Raw genomic sequence first — 24,294 nt, 5'->3', positions numbered from 1 at the left:
TGTCATTACAGTCCTATTCTTACTCACAGGCTAGTGTAGTGTGGTAAATAATACATTAGTTTTATAATAATGAAACACTGAGAATAACAAATGAATATAGAGAAAGGAATAACAGATCACTATGTGACATGATGCAGTCTCCACATTTATGAGTTCATACCCAGAAGATATGGGTAAAAATTAAAATCATGTGAACCTAATAAAAAATAAAAGTAGAAAGAAAAGAGAAGACAAAGGAAGAATCAGAACTGCTTTATTAACAATTGGATAGGCATTCAATACCCTAGTGCCTAATCTAGAATCTTTTTTTTTTTAATTAATTAATTTATTTATTTATTTATTTATTTTTTTTAATTATACTTTAGGGTTTTAGGGTACATGTGCACAATGTGCAGGTTTGTTACATATGTATCCATGTGCCATGTTGATTTCCTGCACCCATTAACTCGTCATACATGGCACATGGATACATATGTAACAAACCTGCACATTGTGCACATGTACCCTAAAACCTAAAGTACAATAACAAAATTAAAAAAAAGAATCTTTCTTTTTTTTAATTTTGTTATTATACTTTAGGTTTTAGGGTACATGTGCACAATGTGCAGGTTTGTTACATATGTATCCATGTGCCATGTTGGTTTGCTGCACCCATTAACTCATCACTTAGCATTAGGTATATCTCCTAATGCTGTCCCTCACCCCTCCCCCCACCCCACAACAGTCCCGAGAGTGTGATGTTCCCCTTCCTGTGTCCCTGAGTTCTCATTGTTCAATTCCCACCTATGAGTGAGAACATGCGGTGTTTGGTTTTTCGTCCTTGTGATAGTTTACTGAGAATGATTATTTCCAGTTTCATCCATGTCCCTACAAAGGACATGAACTCATCATTTTTTATGGCTGCATAGTATTCCATGGTGTATATGTGCCACATTTTCTTAATCCAGTCTATCGTTGTTGGACATTTGGGTTGGTTCCAAGTCTTTGCTATTGTGAATAGTGCCGCAATAAACATACGTGTGCATGTGTCTTTATAGCAGCATGATTTATAGTCCTTTGGCTATATACCCAGTAATGGGATGGCTGGGTCAAATGGTATTTCTAGTTCTAGATCCCTGAGGAATCGCCACACTGACTTCCACAATGGTTGAACTAGTTTACAGTCCCACCAACAGTGTAAAAGTGTTCCTATTTCTCCACATCCTCTCCAGCACCTGTTGTTTCCTGACTTTTTAATGATGGCCATTCTATCTGGTGTGAGATGGTATCTCATTGTGGTTTTGATTGGCATTTCTCTGATGGCCAGTGATGATGAGCATTTTTTCATGTGTTTTAAGTCAATAACCCATGGATAAAACATGAATCAACAAATATCCTGGGCTCTGAACATGAGGGCAGCAGGGGCAGTGTATTATCCAAACAACCTACATTATTCCATTCTTTTTAGTATCTTCTATGTGCCAGGTGCTGTTAGGCATTGGAGATGCTATTACAACAAAGCAAAATGGTCTGGGCATGATGTCTCATGACTTAATCCCAGCAATTTGAGAGTCCAAGGTGGGAGGATTGCTTGAGCCCAGGAGCTCAAGGCTACAGTGGGTTATGATCACACCACTTCACTTCAGCCTGGGTGACAGAGCAAGACCCTGTTGCTAAAACTAAACAAAGTACCTTCTTTATTTTTCACCATAGCACTCAGCACTAGTTGATACTTAATTATGAATTTATTTTTAAAGTGTCTGTAATATTTATTCCACATATGAATATAGTTCATGAAGTAAAGGTCTTGCCCTTGTCACCACTCTATGCCCAATGCCCTTTATAGGCATTTAAAATTGGGATAGAAGAGCAGGAAAGATATCTGGAGCATGCTGCGGCCAGGAGTCGAAGAGATGTACATTACTTCCACCCATATTCCATTTGCAGAGTCTCACTGAGTTGTAAGAGGGCTACAAAACGTTGTCATTTTGTATGCCAAGAAGGAAAATGAAGTGGTTTGGTGAACACATGGCATTGTCTCAATGTTACACTTTCAACATTAGGTTTAAATTTAAAAAAAAAAAATAGTACTTCTAGTAATAGTCAACAAGTGTAGAAAATACAGATAGGAAGCAAAATAATGTATGGAAATCCCTCAATAAATATCTAAGAATCAGATATTCATTCATTCATTCATTTTATATCTGAACTTATTACTATGTACCACTATTCTCAGTCTCTTAGAGCTTACAGTCTGGACAGGAGGACAAATGAACCATTAAATAAAGATGAGTGCTTTGATAAAGTACAGCATATTATAGGATATCTATAATAATATTTAAAATATAATTACTAATATTTTGAGCATTAAGTACTTTATAGATATTATTGCATTTACTTCTTTACAATGTGAGGAGATACTATTACTGTTGTTGTTTATGGTTAAAACAGCCACTCGCTCAAGGTCTCACAATAATTAATGTACTTCAAGTACCTGAATAAGCAATGATTAACGTCATTCATGAAAGTTACTAAAACAAGAAACTGGTAGTTTTACCCCAGATTAGATAATGTAGAATGAAAAGAACGTAAAATCTCCAGAAGATCGCCCACATGAGATGAGCACAGAGGTTACTCCATGAGCACACAGAGGTTCTCACTAGATTCCTAAGGTGACAGCAGAACCACTCCACATCCCTAGTCCACTGCATAAGCTCTTAGAGTAAAGCTCAGAGTTCCCATTCCAGAGGGCGGGTCTTGCCTTTTTAAATATTTTTGTTGTTGTTGTCTTTTCATAGTCCCAACTGAAAAAAAAAAAAAAATCTTCTCACTTACTGGAATACTCTCCCCACCCCCATCCCCCACACGTTGAAAAGTAGGCGGTCCCTTCCAAATTTGTCGCTTATGCCTGGTGCTAAGATGAATCATGTTCTCGCAATGTGGTTACATATTCACGTAAACACATAAGATAATATTTATGAGTGTATACAGTCCGTATCCATGTAAATGAAAATTTTTATGCTGAACTTAAGCCATTTATTGTTTTGGTAATTGATGTAGGAATTGGTAAACAATGAAATTTATATTTATGATATGCCTAATATAAAAGCAATTATATTTCCACAATGAAAAAGCAAAGCAAACGACTAGAGTGTTGCCTAGCTTTAATATGATTTATCCCTCTCCTCAACATTTCTGTCAGAATTCAAATTCCTAGGCAATACATATTTTCCACTGAGGCAAAAAAAAAAAATTCAATAATTGCTCTGAAAATTACAGAAGCCAGCTAGGATAGAGTACTTAACTTGGATATTTTCCATTGTAATAACATGGAAATAACAGAATGCATAAGAATGGTATAATGAGGTAGAGTAAAAATTTTATCCTTGAGCCAAAGTCACATTTTTCTCTCCACAGGATGAATTAAAGAGGTGGATTGAGCAAGAAACTCACCTGGTGAGCACATTGCTTTTGTAGATGTAAGTGGCACACAGCTGGCTTTAAAAGCTATGATTTGCTTATCCATATGTGGTATTACATGAAATAAAGAGAAGCTGAAACTAGGGAGGGGAAATGCAATTTTTAGCACAGCCTCACTGTCAGCAATGGAAATTGCTTTTTTAAAACTGGGAGTAGCTTTGATAAAAACATCCTCCGACATTCTCAACATTGCCTTGGGATGAATTCTTCCAGAAACCATAGAACACTTCCTCTTTATTTTGCAGTTTTATAGCATTTTATTGTCTGCTTTCATTTAATGTTGTGAAGCTCTTGCACTGCCCTCTGCTGTTTTCTGAGCTGCATAACCAGGGTGTTCACAAGTAAAATACTGAGTTCATTTAATTCTCTCTCTCAGATAGGTAGATGACGATAGATAGATAGATAGATAGATAGATAGATAGATAGATAGATAGATAGATAGATAGATACATTAGATAGATAGATAGATGATAGATAGATAGATAGATAGATAGATAGATAGATAGATAGATAGATGTGTGTGTGTATATATATATGTGTGTGTGCATATATATATATATATATATATATGTATATATATTTGGCACATATTAGGCATCCAAGATAAAAGAACAATTTTTTTAAAAAGCAGTAAATGGGCAAAGCATAGATTTTACAGTTAGGCAAAATGAGTTCTGATCCTAGCCCCACCAACATTTTCAGTTGTGAGACTGTAGATAATTTAAATTCTCTCTGGCTCAAGGCTCAGTTTCCCTACATACAAAATAGGAATATTAATACTTATTTGCATCATGTTATAAGGATAAGTCAGGCATGCTTAGTGCCTAAAACAGAGAAGACACCATAGTATGAAGCTATTATAATATAAATTAGTCATGCACTCCACAAGAAGATAAGGCAAGTGGGGAATCTGGCAATTATGTAACACAAGGAGGGATTGATTTGATGGCTATTGTAGAAAACCAGATAGTAAAGTGGGCTTAAATGAGAATTTCAGCCATGAAAATGATACTGCATTAGTAACCAAGTGGAGACCATTCAATTAAGGGGACAGAGACTGAAAAAAGAAACAATAGCTAGGAGGGCTAGTGTTATACCTGAGGATGAAATGTAAGGTGGGCATAACTATGGAGGCACCATTACTAAGAGGAAGACAGACACAGTCAACAGTCACGGTGGAGGTTGAATATGAATAATTTGGTAATAGATTGGATACAGGACACAAAGGAAAGAAAATTGGATTCAGGATATGTTGGAAGGATGATAGAGGGCATATTCTATGGATGAACAGAAGTCAGAATTATCAAGAAAAGGAGACAGCATGGGTGTGGGGGGAGGGGAGGAAATTCATAGTTACTTGGCATCAACTAATAGAAATAATTTTCCTTTATTCCTCACAATAATTCTGCAATGTATACTTTATTATTCCCATATTTCAGATGAGAAAATTGGGTCCCAGAAAAGTATCTTGTTAATGACACTTAATGACACTCATCAGAACATAAAGAAGCTAGGATTCAAACAATTTTATGTACTTTCCAAATTCTAGGCCCTTTCCACTATGACTTTACAGAATCAGTGCAAAAGAAGCAGTATATAAAGAGGTCCTTGTTTCCATGGATGAGGTCCTCAGCACTTATGGTACTTCCATGCATGATATTGTTTTCCTTAGGTATAGAAAGATGACACCTATCTGTCCTGTTTATACTGTTTATACACAAGCCCACTCATGAATATTCTCATGATATTTACTGTTGATGGGTATTTCACTTTTGTTGATGGTGAAAATGCACATTGATTTGACAATTGATTTAAGATTTCTTCTAATGCCCAGTTGCTGTTTTGGGATTCTCTACTGAAACTATATTATGTGTTTAATTTCCTGAGAGATACTATAAGAACACTTCAGCTGAATGGCAAGGGAGAAAATGTGCCTGGTATCACTGTTCATCTGCTACCAGGTGAGCAGGTCTAAATAGCATTGAAGAACACCGTTTACTTCTCTCTTTCACCAAAATCTTGTTTGAAGAGTAGTCTCACACAGCCCTCACTAGAATTTCATAATCCAGAGTGACTTCTAAGAAAAGAATTTTCAAACTTAAAGACAATGGAAACTCAAAGATGTGCATGAGCCCTAAAGAAACCACCTATCAAGAAGAGACATAGACTCAAACTAGCCTCCCACCAACTCCAAAGTCCTAGAAGCTTTCTAAAGTCTCCTGTCTTCATAATCCCTTCATTCTAACATTTTTATTAGGTGAGAATTAATATTTGTTACTCTTTCAAAGCTGTGTTAGTTTGGATTTGCTGAGGAGAAGCCAAGACAGAACTAGATATACAAAAAGTTTATTAGGGGAGGAAGAAAGAGGAGGTGGAGAGAGCTTTTGGACCATGACACTGGTCTAACATCTGTGAAAGAAGGGAAGGAAAAAGGACTATGGTAGAAAAATTGCTGGTAAGGAGTCATCATCATGCCCAGATACCCACTAGAGAAGGTTTCTATCTCTAGAATAGACCCACTTTGTTCAGTCATTGGCATGAATGTGGTAGTTGATCAGAAGGGCATCAGCTAAGTTCATCACTCAATTCTGCTACCTGCAGCTAGAGACCTTAGCAGCATGTTTTCATGGCAGTTTTGAATTCTATCCCCAGAGATCTATATTGAAATATTAGAGGAAATTATAGAGTAATAATTAAACGTACAGTTTGGAGACAAACTTCCTAGGTTCAATTCTTAGCTTCATCACTTGGCTGGATAAAGACAAAGATTCCTGATATCACTATTCAACAGTGTATTGAAGATCTTGGCAAAAGCAATATAGAAAATAAACATAAAGAATGGGGAGGTAAAAGTAAAATCTGTTATAATTCACAAATAACAGGATTGTAGATATAGAACATCTAAAAGAATCCCCAAATTATTAGAACTAATCTGTAAATTTTAGCAAGCTTGTTGAATAGAAGGTCAATATGCAAAAAATCAACTGTACTGTACTGCTATAGCCAACAACAAAAATTTTAAAAATAAAATGTTATTGAGCTAATGCTTAAGGTAATATCAAAAACATTACATTTCTATAGAAAAAATCTAACTAAGGAAATTAAAACTTAAAACTGCAATGAAAACTATTATATTACTAAAAACTTAAGAAAATATAACGAAAAATGCTATATTCATCAACTATAATACTCAGTACTACAAAGATGTAAATTATCCCCAATTGACCTATAGATTTCACTAAGTCTGAATCAAAACTCCAGTAGCAATTCTGGGTAAATTGATACCCTAAATCTAAAATTTATATGGACATACCAAAGATAAATAATCAACATTTACAGTCTCTTTATTTATGATATTAAAGTGCAATGGAGAAAATATTTTTTTCAATAAATGGTGTTTGGTTGATTGGATATCAATATTTTATTTTATTTTTCTCAGCTTTACTTATAATTAATTTTATTTTTAATTGATAAATCATAATTGCATACATTTGTGGACTGCAATATCATGTTTTATATATTGTATATATGTATATAATGTGGAATGATTGAATCAACGTAATTAACCAATCCACCACTTAACTTACCTATCATTTTTTATTCTAAGACATTTAAAATTTACTCTCTGAATTATTTTAAAATATACATTATTATTGACTAGAGTCACCCTACAGTGCAATAGATCTAAAAGATTATTCCTCCTGTCTATCTGAAACTTTGTAATCTTTGATCAACAACAGATCCATATCTTGGTTATTGTGAATAATGCTGAAATGAGTATGGGAGTATAAATATCCCCTCAATGTATTGATTTCAACTCCTTTGAATATATACTCAGCAGTGGGATGACTGGACCATATGGTAGTTCTATTTTTAATATTTTTAGGAACCTCCATACCATTTCCCACAATGGTTGTACTAATTTACATTCCCACCAACAACCTGCAAGGGTTCCCCCTTTTCTCCTCATCCTCGCTAATAATTATCTTTTATCTTTTTGATAAAAGGTATTTTTAACAGATGTAAGGTGATATCTCTTTGTGGACTTATTTTGCATTTCCCTAACGATTATGGATGCTGAGCATTTTTTTAATTTATTTTATTTTATTATTATATATATATTTTATTATACTTTAAGTTCCAGGGTACATGTGCACAACATGCAGGTTTGTTACATATGTATACATACGCCATGTTGGTGTGCTGCACCCATTAACTCGTCATTTACATTAGGTATACCTTCTAATGCTATCCCTCCCCTCTCCCCCCACCCACAACAGGCCCCGGTGTGTGATGTTCCCCTTCCTGTAAGCCATTTCTATGTCTTTAAAAGGTACCTGTTCAGGTCCTTTGGCCACTTTTTAATTGGGTTATTTGTTTTCTTGATACTGAGTTGTTTCGGTGCTTTATATATTTGGGGTATTAATTATCAGATGTATGGCTTGCAAATATTTTCTCCCATTCTGTGATTGTCTCTTCACTTTATTGTTTCCTTTTGTTGTTGATACCAGTATTTTAATAAGTGAAACAATGGTACTTCACACAATACACACAATATGCAATAATTAATTCTAGATGGGTCTTAGATCACAATGTAAATGGTGAAAAAATAGAAGTAAACATAGAAAAATTTCTCTATGAACAAGGAGTAGGGAAAGATTCATTTAACAGGACCAAGAAGCATTAACATAAAGAATATTGTCGAATTGGACTTAATTATATTTGTAACTTCTGTTCATCAAAAAGTAACATAAAGAAAATAAAAAGGGAAATCACAGATTGAGATATCTGTCATATGTAGACCTGACAAAGAACTATTATGCAGAATATATATATACACACACACACACACACACACACATATATATACACACACACACACCTATACACTGGCAAATCAATAAGAAAGAAATGTAAACATATTCAATTTTAAATCACATTTATAACAGAGAGTTAAGAAAGAAATATAATACAAATTGAGTCAACTGATCTTTGACAAAGAAGCAAAAACAATTCAATGGAAAAAGGATATTTTTTTCCATAAATGGTGCTGGGACAACTGGATGACCACATGCAAAACAAAATCTAGACACAGACTTTATTCCCATTGCAGAAAATTAACTCAAAATTGATTACAGTCTTAAATGTAAATGCAAAGTTATGAAACTCCCAGAACATAACATAGGAGAAAATCTAGATGACTTTGGGTTGGGTTTGGTGATTACTTTTTAGATACAACACCAGTGGCATAATCCATGAATGAAATCATTGATAAGTCGAGCCTCATCACTAAATAATAACAACTTCTGCTCTGCAAAAAATACTGTCAAGAGAATGAGAAAACAAGCCAGAGACTGAAAGAAAATATTTTCAAAAGACATATTTGATGAGGGACTGTTATCCAAAATATGCAAAGAAGCCTTGAGTTTTAACCCAATAATAAGAAAACAAATATTAAAAAGTGGATAAAATATCTGAATAGACACCTTATCAAAGAAGATATACAGATAACAAGTAAGCATATGAAAAGATGCTCAACATCATATAATACTAAGGGATTGCAAATTGACACAACCATGAGATATTATTACGTACCTGTTAGACTGTCTAAAATTGAAAACATTGACACCAGGTGCTATCAAAGAAGATATACAGATAACAAGTAAGCATATGAAAAGATGCTCAATATCATATAATACTAAGGGATTGCAAATTGACACAACCATGAGATATTATAATGTACCTGTTAGACTGTCTAAAATTGAAAACATTGACACCAGGTGCTAATGAGAATGTGGAGGAACAGGGACTCCCATTTTTTGTGGGAATGCAAAGTTGCACAACTATGATGGAAGACAATCTGGAGGTTCTTACAAAACTAATCATACTTTTACTAAGCGATTCAGTAATTGTGTTCAAATTATTTATGGAAATGAGTTGAAAACTTACATCCGTATACAAACCACACATAAATGTTTATAGCAGCCTCATTCATAATTGCCAAAACTTGGAAGTAAACAATATGTCCTTTAGAGGGTGAATGGATAAATAATCTGGGACACATTCATGCAACAGAATATTATCCAGCATTAAAAGTTCTGAGCTATCAAACCACAAACAGTTGTGAAACAACCTGAAATGCATATTACTAAGTGAAAGAAGCCAATCTGAAAAGGCTAAATACTATTAAGTAAAATGAAATAAAATATTCCAACCATATGATATCCTGGAAAAGGCAAAACTATGGAGACAGTAAAAAGATCAGTGATTTCCAGGGTTAGGGAGCAGGGAGGAATAGGTATAGCACAGGGGATTTTTAGGGCAGTGAAACTTTTCTGATACCATAATAGTGGATATATATCACTACACATTTGTCAAAACCCATAGAATGTAAATTAAGAGTGAACGCTAATGTAAACTTTAGACTTTAATTTATAATGACATTTCAGTGTTGGTATCAGTTGTAACAAATGTACTACCCAGGTGCAGGATGTTGTTGGTGGGGGAGGCTGTGCATATGTGAGATGAGGAAGCATATGGGAACTATTCATACTTTCCACTCAACTGTTGTGTACCTAAAATTGCTCTAAAAAAATAGTCTGCAGAAAAAAAATTCAGTTTAAAAATGGACAAAAAGCTGAATAGTCTCTTCATGGGACACAGAAAAGGATATTTCAATGGCCAATATGCATATGATAAGGTATTCAATGGCTTACTACTAAATGCACACCAGAATGGCATAAATGAATGACAAACAAGCGTCAGTGAAGACAGCAGGTAAATAGAACTCTCAGATACTGTTGGTAGAAATGTAAATTCATACAACCAATTTGATAAAGTATTAAGCACTATGTCATAAAGCTGAGCCTATGACTCTAGAGTTCTATTCTTTGATGTATATATATCCAACAAAAATATGTACATATATTCACTAAAATACAGGCAGCATTATTAGTAATAGTCGACGGTGGAAACAAACCACGTGGCCATCAGTAGTAGAATGGTTAATATGGGGTATGCTCATTCAATGGAATGTAATGAAAATAGGTAAATCATTGCTACACAGAAGTCATGGAAAAATTTCACAAAATGTTAGGCAACAAAAATGCAGCATATATTATATGCTTCTACTTATATAAATTTCAAAAACAGTCAACCCTAATTCATGGTGTTAGCATTTAGAATATTTGTTAGCCACAGGGAAAATGTAGAAGCTAGGAGAGGGAATAAAGCATTTTTCCAGGATACTGATAATGTTCCATTATATTTTGTGGAAAATCATTTATCTACATACTTATGACACACTACTTTTCTATATTTATATTTTTATAAAATTATACTTTAAAATATGCAAGCTTTTTATGGACTAATTTATGCTTTTCATTGGAAAGCACTAAAAAGAATTTTTAACATAGGTATATGACTGTGTGCATGTGTGTACGTATTTGTGTGTACACCATAAACTTCTGGGTCAAGTTCAAAATCTTAGCACATAACATATATTTGAGAATTTGTTTTGTAGCTATAGTCTTTTTCACATGAAGCCTCACTTCTTACCTTAGTTGAGCCAGCCTAGCTCTGATTCCTGCTTTATGGGAACTGGTGGCAGACGGTAGGGAGGGGTTGTTGGGAATGGATCACAGTCTGTTGCTCTGGAATCTAGGCGTTTCACAGCTTGTCCTGGAGGCAATCAGAATATACAATGACATGCTTTGACAAACAGACTAACAACAAACTTGAATCATGTTTAGACCCTCAGGTGAAATCAACTAAACATAAAAATAATTTTCTCAAAATTGTTTGCTTTAATTTTTACATATTACATATTAAACTCAGTGTTTGCATCCAGATTAAAGTTTGAAACAAATGGAATAGTTTGTACATACAATATGGCTATAAAAATATTTTAACATTTTGCATGACATACTAAAACACAACATAATGCTATGTGTGATATAAAAAATTCAATTGCATAAAATGCAGGATTAAATAATTGCATTGCAAATGAAAAAATATGGTTTTCATTTGGTCTGAACATAATGCACAAATATACACTAATAGTTATTCCATACACAAACACCAGACTAAGTCCCATATGATGATAAGGTTGTCCCTTTCAACCCCCTCTTTCCCCTTCCAATCCCAGAATATAAGTCTATTTCTATTAAAAATTCGCTTGGGCAGAGGACAGAAGCAATTGTGCTCTATCCTCGCTTGAGTTATCACTTTCCTGCTCCAATTTATGTGGGCATCTTCTTAATGTCACACATTAGTTGATAATACAAATAGGAGCTATCTTAGCTTAGAAACACCAAACTAAAAACAGGAATAAAGAAACAAATTTAATATGGCCAGAAAAGCCAAAGGCCACAGTAAGGAAAAGTCATGGGCCCCTGATGACAAATGTGTGTAGACTCTGAAATGATATTTTTAAATTGGCAAAAGGAATTTCTTAAAATTTGAATTAAGAATGAAAATGGACATGAATAGCTGCATCACAAACGTAAGACCTGTATTAGTTTTAAGTCCGTTCCAGTGATTCTGAGCCGTTTTCATGATGAGTCACAGTGGATGATGTCTGTGTGTCTGACATTCTGGGCATATACAGATATTTTCACAGAACTGTGAAAGCTTTTGAAAGGAAGTACAGTAAACAGCCCCACAAAAATATTTTCTCTTTAATGAGGTGCTCATAAAAAAGATTTGCTGTGAGCATGCGAATAATAAAATCAGTCCCAACTAAGTATTTACTTTAAAAGGCTAGATAATATTATGACTAAACTAAATAGTATTAATTTTAAAAAGGTCTTATATGTTCCCAGACTTCTATTCTACAGGTAATATTAAGATGAACAATATTACAGAATTTAAGCATAAATATGAATATAATTTATTTTATTGTAAGAGTTATAATGGATTTTATAAATTAAATAGACACATTATAATGAATTTTAGAATTTTCTGACTTTTAACATATCTATAGAACTTTTGTAAGTGTTAGCTAGCTGAGTTGCTTTGATTGGCAACAGGCATACCCTTTTGTGAATTTGGTAATAAAATCATACTGCTCATCTCCTTCATTTATATATACTGAAGAGATGGCTCTGCAGGAATGCAGCTGATTATTTGGGCTGTATTGTGTAGATGGGATGTCTCCAACTGAAGAAAACATAAGGTAATACAAACAAACAATTACAATGTTATTATTGGGATACTCTTGAAAGAACCCTAAAGTTATTTTTCAGTTCAAAACTTCACAAATACTTGAATATAGTAAAAACAAGGACTACAGATCTAAAATATACTTTTTCAACAATAGCACTCCACCTGTTGCTGTGATTTATCCAATAACTATAAAATTATTGCATTTTCCAAAATGATTTGATACTTGTGTTAATGCAGACCTGTTCACAGGATACAGATGCACTATAGTAGACTAAGCAGAGCAGTAACTTGGGGTGAGTGGGCTGGGTTCTTATTCAGGCTCTCAAGGAATACTGACCAAGTAACTATGAGTGCTCGTTTAATTTCTCTGAATCTCAGTTTTCTAATATTTAAGTTTAGGATAATAATACTCACCACATGAGTGTTAGGAAGATTAAGTGAGATAGATGTGAAATGTTTATCCCAGTGCCTAGAGTATAATAAATCATCTAAAGAGTAGTAGCTGACCTTGTGATTTGGTTGATGAGAGAGCAGATGATCATTCAGCAGACAGCAGTAAAGGACAGTTTGTCACAAAATATAAGTGATCATGACAGTGACATTTAAAATGGTTTGTTTTGTGGTTTTGCTCCCTAGATTCTGATATCAGAATAAGATAACAGGATACGGCAGTGGAAAAAGTGAATCAAGAGCAAGTTCTCAGCTAGAAAGTCACGGCAGTCTGTTTTTTGTGGGAATCTCTGGAGCACAAACAGTTCCAGTCTTGGTTTCACCTTTGGGCCAGAGAGTGGCCTTTGTTACCATCTAGGGAGTCAGACATTGGTGACAGCATATGGACCTGAAGAAGGTAGGAATGAAACAGGCCTCCCTGTCTTGTGGGAGGCAATTCTCCTGAGAAGGAGGCAACACTCAAAGCAGATGGGATGGTACACCAGCCAGAAGAGAGGATGTGGGCAGGGTACCAACAATTATGTCCCCAACAACTAGCATCCTTCCTCAGCTGGATCTATTCAGTAGCAGAGAAATCCTGTGCTAGGAGTATATGGCCTAGTTGTGTGTCTATCCTCCAAATTAAATTATCCCTTCTTTGTTTATTTTCATTCTCATTCTCATTCTCATTCTCTCTCTCTCCCCCCTCACCCCTTATCATTTCAGCCCTGATCTGGATCACTCTTTAATTTTAATTTCTGTTGCCACATTGTCACATGATGTCTTAGTCCATTTGTGTTGCTATAAAAGAATACTTGAGGCTGGGTAATTCATAAAGAAAAGAAGTTTATTGGCTCATGGTTTTTCAGACTTTACAAGAAGCATAGCACTAACATCTGCTTCTGTTGAGGGCTTCAGGCTGCTTCCACTCATGCTGGAAGGTGAACAGGAGCTGACGTGCACAGATCACATGGTGAGAGAGGGAGCAAGAGAAAGAGGAAGGAGGTGCCAGGCTCATTTTAACAACAGCTCTTGTGGGAACCAATAGAATGAGAACTCACTACCTCAAAGATGGAATCAAGTCATTCATGAAGGATTTGCCCCATGAACCAAACACCTCCCATTAGGCTTCACCCCCAGCATTGGGGATCAAACTCCAACATGAGATTTTCAGGGACACTCAAATCCAAGCTATAGCACATAATGTTCCACATTTCAAGATATTCTATGTGAGACTGATACTTCCATGTATCAGTCTTGACATATCAACTGTGAAGGGTTTCAGCATCTTTGTTCGTAACTCTTAAGTATTCTGTTCCATAAAGTGTGAGACAACACATAGTGTCACTCAGATTAGGGCCAGGTGACTTGGGTTTGGATCTTATCTCTGCCGTTTATTAGCTCACTGAGTTGAGGCAAGTGATTTAACTCTCTGGATCTTAGTATCTTCATCTGTAGGATAAACATAAAAATTTTGCTTACCTGTTAATAATCCATGGTAATTCGATTAATTGATACATTTAAAACACATAGAATAGTATCTGATACAGGGTAAGCACTAGCTAAATATTAAGTGTTCATAGTCATAAAATACAGAGGCTGTGTTTTTCAATTTCAGACTTTCAATTATGGTTCTAGTTTCCTGGTTATTACCAAATCTCCCAATTGCTATTTATTACCCACATCTGTGCAATTTTGAGATAATCATAAAGTCCAATTCTTGAATGTCAGGAAGCTCCACCAATGTATTCTACCTACAATTTCCAGAAAAGCCTATGAATAGTCGTTGTGACTATCCTAAAGTAGATTTGGTTTTTAGCTAAAGGATAAATGACTTTTAGATTAAGTTTTGCCTAGAAGACTCTCCCATTACAATGGATTCTTTCCTTTTTTATGGCATATTAATTTTTCTGTCTTGTATCTAATGTCCCCCAAGATCTAAACACTGAGATTAAAACTGCCTCATGGAGACAAAATGTTGGTCTTTAAAAATGAAATAACAATTTGGATCATTGATTGGCTACTATGGTGCCCACTGAACTCTAAAATTTACCCTGAGAGGTATTATCCCAATTAGCTACGTAGCTACCATATCTTCTGGTCTGCTGCCAAGCATGTGGTAGTGGGCCTGGATTTCTGTCCATCTGGACAACCAGCATTCAGAAAGCTGAGCTGGATGCAAACCAGAGAAGAGTAAGAACAGGTTGGCTCCACCCAGTCATGTCTGCATTCAACCATCATCATAACTGATTTCAAATACCTTCCAAGGCAATGGCCACAGATTTACTTCTGCCTCCCAAATATTTTGCATGTTTCTCATTTATCCAACTCTACCCTAGAACTCTATAGGGAAAGATGTTTGGTAAAACATAGCCTCCAACTTAACCAAATCTCCACAGCAAAATCCAGCCCATGCCAGAAGCTTTCCTGACTCTCCATGTTCAGTTCAATGCTCCTTGCTGTGACCCTCTTCCATTCTGGGCATGTCAAAGTCATTCTGTGAGCACAAATCAGCTCTTCATATTTTGGTATGGGGGTCAGGGGAGCTTGCATAACTACCTATTATTCCAATTAGTTTCAGTTCCACCACCTTGCCCACTATATGGCACACGGTAGGAGTTCAATATACATTTATTGAAATGGAATGAACAGAGACAAGAAAAAATGAAAAGGAGGTTTGGTAGAAGGTAATTCTCTCAATAAGTATATATCACAGAGACAGAGTCAAGACTCCAGAAAGCAGCTAAAATCAATAATAGAATTCAGCTCATTTCAGTTATGATAGAAAGGTAAAAACAGAGTCAAAGTAGGATTGACTTATTTGTGCCTGATAAACATGTTTATAAAGAGAAGTGAATGAAGAATAAAGCAATGCCATGGAAAGCAATGGTACCAGAAGAGTCTCTATTGGAAAGATATTGCCCATGTAGTAGTATTAGTGCTTGCCAGAGAACTTGCCACAAATTAATGTACACATAGAGGCCCAGAAATCTTGATATTTGTTTGCTGCTTAACTCTTTCCTCAAAATTCTGGCAAGCACATCAGTAACTCTAAGCCACTTATTCTCTATCTTCCCACCCTGATCCCCTATGCCCCACACTCTCCCTGCTCTGGATATACTTGTCCTTCCTGCTTTTCTCCTTTTCAGTTACTTTAATTCCTCATTCTAGAGGAAGATCAGTCTGGTTTGGAATACTGACTCCATTGTTCATTCATACTTTCTGAGACTCCGATTTCTCTTCTATAAAATTGAGAATATTTTCTATTGCAAAGACTAACAACCAATTTATTGTGAATATTTATTCAGTGCATATGTAAATGCTTCTCTGTTTCCTTCTTTCCAAGACTAAAAATATAAAGATTAGGGGCCATCTGCTGTTGCACCAACATAGTCCCTGAGATATAACCTGACACGTACAATATTCTCCTGAGAGAAATTCTAGTGACTACAAATCCCCTTCCTCTTTCTGTCGTATATTTACCCTGATGGGTTTTCCAAGTCTGCTGACTCTCACAATTTCTTAATCTCTCTCTTCTTTTCTTCCTTCCTTCTCTTTTCCTTCTTTTTTTCTCTACCTTCCCTTCCCTTCATGTCCTCCTTTCTTGATCATGTATTAGCTTCCCATTGCTGATCTAACAAATCACCACAAACTTAGTGGCTTCAGGCAACATATTTCATCTTATGGTTTTGAAGTCAGAAGTCCAAAATCAGTTTCACTGGGCTAAAGTTAAGCATCTGTGTTCCTATGGGAGACTCTAGGGAGGGAGACACCCTTACTTCACCTTTTCAAACTTCTAGGAATGCATGAGCCAGAATTCTTTGATTGTGACCACTTCCTCCATCTTCAAAGCCAGGAGTATAGCATCTTCTCTCCTCTATGACCTTTGTTTAGTTCCTTATATTTTTTCCTTCTGATTCTTCTGCTTCCCTTTTATAAAGACCCTTGTGATTACCTTGAGACCACCTGGATAATCCAGCATAATTTCGACACTTCAAGATCCTTACTTTAATCATATTTACAAAATCCTTTCATTAAGTAAGACATTCACAGGTTCCAGGCATGAGTACATGGACATCTTTGGGGGATGTTATTCAGTCCATTATACCCCATTTCTTCAAGTTCATCTTCCCTTTTCCCGCATTTCCTCCATCCTTCCCTATCCCTGGTCTTCCTTTCTGGTGACCCTCTTACAGGAACACATCAGTCTCTCTTCATATTATGTACAGTAAAAATAACTGACTCTCATTTTGTCAAACAAATCGCAAAGCGTAGATGACAAGAGAATGGTCCTGTTTACTCAATCAAATATAAGGTACAAAATCTAACCTTTCAAATACACAAGCTGGATAGATGTTCTGCTAAGTTATCTCTGGAAGTTTGTTTAGGTGATGAGCAACCACACTGAGAACTGCTTATCGGTGATATTAAGTTAAATTCTATTTTTCTCTTACCACCATCTAAAAATATTTTCTACTTTGTCTAACTCGTTTCTTTCAGCATTTGAAAGTCTTCCATTATTCTTTCACCCATGTAGTGTTGAGGGAAGAATATAAATTAGAATTCCAAATAACTGGTATCATATTCTAGTCTGACACTCACTAGCTATGTGGCTTTGGGAAAATTATTTTTTTTTTTTGAGCCTCAGTCCCCTCGCCTAATTAAAGGATAAAATATTACATTTGCTGTCAAAAAAGTAAGATAATTCATATTATACATGAAAACCATGATATTCCAAGAAAACATGAAACAAGAATATTATGTTTGAGGCTTTCTGACAAGATGGTTGCAAAGGCTAAATTAAATGAGGTATGTAAATTATGAGGTAAAATACTGCTACTACTGCTGCTAATATTAGTAATAATGTACATGTATTGAGTAGGCCCAGTAGAGGGAGAATTGTATCAACATTATATAATATATAACATATTAATATAAATAATATATAACATAGTACAGTATATTAATTAATTATATGAGCATTGTGATTTCACCAGCCTTGAGAGTGGAATGATGAGGGGGGACTGACATAACGAAGAAAGAAGTTTTGGTAATGTTTTCTCGTAGGGTGTCATTTCCAAAATGCCAAAATGTCCACATATCTACCTATGAGGGACTTTTGTAGAAGCCCTGGTTAAGAATAATTAGCTTCATCTTTGGAGCAAGAGTTACTCTCTCAAAAGCCCACACGTATTGTTGCATGTGGGAAACATAAAGGGTAGATTTTTACCGTGATCATGACCACTACACCCACCAAAGCTCTACTAGGTTCATCTGCTCAGCTTTGGTAGTAGAGGGGGTGGTAACCGCTTTGCACTGAATAGGAAGATACGTATTAGCCCATGGGGCAGCACTCATTTATAGGAAAAAGCACTGTATTATTTAATTTAAAGGGTTTTCACATTATGCTTAGACATTTTTAATAAATTCTACAAGGATTTTAGGCGAGTGAAATCAGTGAGGCTAGGTCGCATAGTAAACTATGCTTATCTAAAGATTTAAGAGCTATACACTTTATTATGAGTACCTTTAATATAGATAGAAAGATGGTTTAAAAATATGGGATCAAGCAGAAAGTGATTCTATCAAGCAATGAATTATAAACTTTGAGGAGGCCTAAAAATCTAGCTTTAGGTCTCTAGGTTTTTATTTAGAGCACTGTCTTATTTACACTATCATGCATCAGACAGAGTCCTGCCTTCTGTTTCTGTTTTCATGTATTTCTGCAAATTCTGTCCTAGGTCTGAAATTGGGACTTTTCACCAACCAGTAGTTGTAAACTCCCTCTCCAGCCCACTACCTACTTCATGCTTGCTGGTGAAGTGTGAGACACAATACTCTATGGTTGTCTTATGAAAAGAGTACAGAAGGAAGAAAGGAAACTAACAGGTATTGTCATTTGCCATAAGTTGAGTACTTTTGGGGTACTTGACACTTTCAGTATGTTATTATCTTTAATCCTTCTCTCTCCCTTATAAAAGCAAGAATATTTTCTATTTTAAAGATGAGGAAATAAGAATCAGAGAAATAATTTACCTAAAGTCACAAAGCAAAAGCAAATATCAGTTTTACAGAACTGATATTTGAATTCAGATCTTTTTAACATTGGAAGACCATTCTAGTCCCACTCATCTACTATTCTCACTTCTTTTCTCACTTCATCCTATTCTTTTCTCACTTCTTCCTATTCATTCATCCACCCATCAACATTAAACATTTTCTATACACCAGGCTGTGTTCAAGACACTAAAGAAGTATATTAAATAACATTCAGCCTGTGTCCTAGAGAAGCTCAGTGATTAGTGCAGATGGACTGCATATAAATGAATTACTATATTAGAGTGAGTGCTATTTAAAAATATGTGCTTTACAGGTAATGGTTTATTCATTAATCAAGATAAAGGCTTTATTTATTTTAATGTAAACTTTATTTATCAACATTAGTTCCTTCAAGTTCAAGACACTTTTGTAAGTGATGATATCAGCCGGTCTATCTTTTTTAAAAAAAATTGTAAACATTTACTTAGTATATTGTGTCAAGGTTTATATATGATATACTGAATCCTTGCACATTTATTTAAAGATCAGCATTATTAATCTTATTTTTTAGTTTTTATTTAACTTTTGTTTTAAGTTCAGGGGTACAAGTGCAGGTTTGTTACATAGGTAAACTTGTGTTGTGGGAGTTTGTTGCACAGATTATTTCATCACCCAGATATTAAGCCCAGTACCTATTAGTTGTTTTTCCTGATCCTCTCCCTCCTCCCACCCTCTACCCTCTGATAGGCCCCAGTGTGTGTTGTTCCTTTCTATGTGTCCATGTGTTCTCATAATTTAGCTCCCACTTGTAAGTCAGAACATTCCATATCTGGTTTGCTGTGCTGTGTTAATTTGCTAAGGATAATGGCCTCCACCCCCATCCATGTCCCAGCAAAGGACATGATCTCCTTCCTTTTTATGGCTGCATAGTATTCCATGGTATATATGTACCACATTTTCTTTATCCAGTCTATTGTTCATGGGCATTTAGATTGATTCTATGTCTCTGCTATTGTGAATAGTGCTGCAATGAACATATCCGTGCATGTGTCTGTATATAGACAATGTATATTCTTTTGTGTACTATATACCCAGTAATGGTATTGCTGGGTCAAATGGTATTTGTCTTTAGGTCTTTGAGGAATCGCCACACTGTCTTCCACAATAGTTTAACTGATTTACGTTCCCATCAGCAGTGTGTAAGCATCCCTTTTTCTCCACAACCTTGCCAGCCACTGTTATTTTTTGACTTTTTAATAGTAGCCATTCTGACTGGCGTGAGATGGTATCTCATTGTGGTTTTGATTTGCATTTCTCTAATGATTAGTGATGTTGAGCTTGTTTTCACATGATGAGGGTCTTGGGAATATAACCATATAAATGCAGTCTGTTGTACATTATTAACTGAGGAAAAATTGATGCTTTTTTAAGACTAGGAAACAAAAATAAGTCAAAAGTACCCAAATCAGGAATGTAAGTTGGGTGTCTAATGATTTCCCATTGAAATTTTTGCAAAATGTCCCATGTTTGATGAGAGGAATAAGCAGCAGCATTGTTGTGGTGGAGGACTCTCTATGAGGGTGTCCTGGGTCCTTTTCTGCTAAAATTTTGGCTTTCTCAAAACACTCTTATAATAATCAGATAGTATCACTTTTTGGCCCTCTAGAAAGTCAACAAGCAAAATGCCCTGAGCATCTCAAAAAACTGTTGCTCTGACCTTTGCTCTTGACTGGCTTTTGTTTGCTTTGACTAGCCCACTTTCACCTGTTGGTAGCCATTGCTTTGATTGTGCTTTGTCTTCAGGATTGTATGGTAAAGCTATGTTTCATCCCTGATTATAAGTCTTTGAAAAAAATGCTTCTGTATCTTGATTTTTCACATGTTTAAAACTTCCATTGAAAGCTCTGCTTTTGTATGCAGCTGATCTGAGCGAAACCATTTTGGCACCCATTGTTCAACTTTAATTTTTCAGTTGGAATTGTGTAACCTGAACCAACTGAGATGTCTATGGTGTTGGCTATTGTTTGTGCTGTTAAGCATCCATCTTCTTCAATTAGGGCATAAACAAGATGGCCTTTTTCCATGCAAATTAATGTGGATAGTCTGCAGCTGTGGGCTTTATTTTCAATATTGTCTTGTCCCTTCTTACAACAAGTTATCCATTTGTAAACTGATGATTTCTTTGGGACATTGTTCTCCTAAACATTTTATAAAGCGTGAATAATTTCACCTTTCTTCCAGCAAAGTTTCACCATAAATTTGGTTTTTGTTCTATCTTTAATTTTAGCAGAATTTATGCTGCTCAGATGGGGGCTCCTTTTGAACTGATGTCTTGGCCTTATAAAACATATATGACATATAAAGTGGAATCCTTACTTTAAATTATAACATACAGCTCCTTTCTCCAAAAATCTCTAACTCATTATGGAAACAGCTCTGACTTGTAAAGTAAAAATAAAAAAAATTAGCTTTCACATTTGACTCAGAAAATAAAAAGTCCAGATGTTACTTATTTTCTCTATCAAAACAATTTGAAGTTTTTTTTCATTTGTATTATTTCCCTAGCATTATTTTAAATCAGCTTAGTGAAACAATCGGCTTAGTGAAACAATTGGTCACTCAGCAGATAACTCCATATTCTTTCTATTTACAAAGGTTTGAATTCATTTTAATATTTATGAAAGAATTTTATTTATATACTTCCTTATAAAATTAGATACAATAAAAAAGTATTCACAATGAAAGTAAATGTCTCACTTTATCTTATCCTCTCAATTGTCCACTCTCTAAAAGTAATTAATGTTAAAGTTTGATATCTATTATTCTGTAAACTTTATATACACTGCATATAAATGTAACTTTACAAGTTATAATTTAATTTTTACAGAAATAGGGCCATTCTGTTGATGTTATTTGGCAATATTATCATTTCACTTAATTCTGTAAGTTAAGAAATTTTTTTCTAAGGTAATACAATTAGATTTCATTGGGTTAAACTAAAGTCATGTTGCTTTATTGATACATATTTAGTATTGCTCTTATTTATAGTTACTATAATTATATGATGAACATCCTTATGATTCCTTTCTCTAGTATCGTGAGCACTTTAAGACACTGGCCCATCAAGCATCTATTTTTTAGTAATGGAATCTAAATAACCTTTGTTAGAATCTCCTCCATCTCCCTGCTAAGTAATTCAGGGAAGACCCTACCCAGTTAGGGAGGAGCATGAGCTTTAGGCTGATGCCACTTGAAGTATTCCATACCACAGACACGTAGTTTGGTTTACAGATGGGCACATGACACATCTGGCCCACAAGCACCATGGCTCTCTCTTAATTTGGAAGAAAGAAAAACAATATTTTCTGCTGACTATAAGCTTGTTACAATACAATGTTGAAAGCACTAAAATCTTTCTGCCACTACCATGAATGAACCTGTCTGGGAATGGAGCCAAAATAGTGGAAGCAGAGCCAAGAAGCAGAAAAAGTAGTAAGTCCTGTTGACCTATTGTTAATCCCTGAAACAAGATGTTTCTGATGCCAGCGAGAACTAGCTCTGGACTTTACAATGATGTGAGCCAATAAATTTCCTTTTGCTGCCTAAGCCACTTTGTTAGCTTTTCTCTCAATCACAACCAAAAGACATCTTACTAATGCTGAGAGGAATATAATTGTCAGGCCATTTAAAGTTGTGTGCAATTAAAATTATTATATATATTGGCAAATTGCTCTTCCATCAATGCTACCAATTTAAACAATCACAAACCTCCAACCATCAAGTTGTCTTAATTGTGCATACATTTCTCCTATTTTTCTATTAGGTCATTTATGATTTTTCTGATTATCTTCATATAACCTATAAATGTTCCCTTTATTATATAGAGTGCATACATTTTTTTACAAACCACCCTTTTTCTTGAAACATTATTTATAAGTAGTCATACCAAGGTTATAAGTCAAATTTTAAATTGGTAAAATCTAGGGACATCTGCTAATTATTTCTTTGTAATTGACAGATTAATTTTTTGTCTTCTCAATAGCATATAAACATTCTTAAATTTTTATTTTTCCTATTTTTAAAATTTTATTTTACTATTTTCTTTTAAAACATTTAGAATTTATTCAAGTGTATATTGTGAGGTATTGTGATGAATAGTTAATTGTGCTAAAACTATTTATTAAAGAGTCTATTCTTTTCCAGTAATTCAAAAGGCTATTTTAATTATTTGTTATGTTCTTTATATTTTCATTTATTCTAAGTCTGTTGCTTGGTTTTATTCTGTTTTGCTTATTTGTTTTTTACTTTTTATTTTTATTTTTTGGACTCAGGTGGACACAATTTTATTAATCGTATTTCTTGTTTATAATATACTGTCACCATTGGTTTATGAATGAATTGTCATTTGTTTGTTTGACAATTTAATAAACACCTGCAAATCCATCACTGCAAACTCAAGTTAGGACCTTGACAATGACCTACATATAATCACATCCCTTCTTCCTATCCCATTTCTACCAATCCATCATTTCCTGTTTTCTTTATAAATACTATATGTCCCTTGTAAATCCTATACGTCTTCCCAAAATTAAATATTTTATATTTCACTTGTTAACCTTAATACAACGGCATTTGAGATTTCCTTACGGTTTTTAGGGTCTTGAATAAATTTTTTGTGTGGAGCCCCTGTCTGTAAATAATTTGAGCTATCCCAAATAAGGATACTAGAACCATAATGGCTTTCTAATTTAATGTGATCCCATGAATGAAATACCTTTCTGGTCTTCAGGAACAATCTGCTTGACAGGCTAACCTCCTGGAACAACTGGGTTCTTGAAAGAACACATAGGCATGAGTCCAGAGTTCCTTGGAGCATTTGGTTAACTCTGCCACAAAGTAGAGGATTAAAGAGGGCCCCAAAGAAAAGAAATGACAGCCTGAGTCCAAAGATTCTGGTCTGGGATCAGAGAAGTCCACCCAGATGGCATTGTAGGCCAATGCTGATTCCAGGCATGCTGGTACCAAAACAGAAATATAGACCAAGTGAACAGAACAGAGCCCTCAGAAATAATGCCACACATCTACAACCATCTGATCTTTGACAAACCTGACAAAAACAAGAAATGGGGAAAGGATTCCCTATTTAATAAATGGTGCTGGGAAAACTGGCTAGCCATATATAGAAAGCTGAAACTGGATCCC

The 24,294-nt window shown here is 34.9% G+C and overlaps 1 long non-coding RNA gene across 4 annotated transcripts in view; it reads right to left on the bottom strand.

Moving 5' to 3' along the window:
- The window catches only part of LOC134736905 (uncharacterized), a 503,219-nt gene that overhangs the window by 101,482 nt on the left and 377,443 nt on the right, over positions 1–24,294 (bottom strand). For all 4 annotated transcript variants that reach the window (XR_010121382.1, XR_010121380.1, XR_010121381.1 and 1 more), the window contains one exon: positions 11,017–11,139. This is a non-coding gene — a long non-coding RNA (uncharacterized lncRNA). The remainder of the gene's footprint in view (positions 1–11,016; positions 11,140–24,294) is intronic.

The sequence above is a fragment of the Symphalangus syndactylus genome, chromosome 6 (assembly GCF_028878055.3).
Source record: "Symphalangus syndactylus isolate Jambi chromosome 6, NHGRI_mSymSyn1-v2.1_pri, whole genome shotgun sequence".
In the NCBI taxonomy this organism is placed as follows: domain Eukaryota; kingdom Metazoa; phylum Chordata; class Mammalia; order Primates; family Hylobatidae; genus Symphalangus; species Symphalangus syndactylus.
The sequence above is the reverse complement of the archived record's forward strand: the minus strand, read 5'-3'. Positions and strand labels throughout refer to the sequence as shown.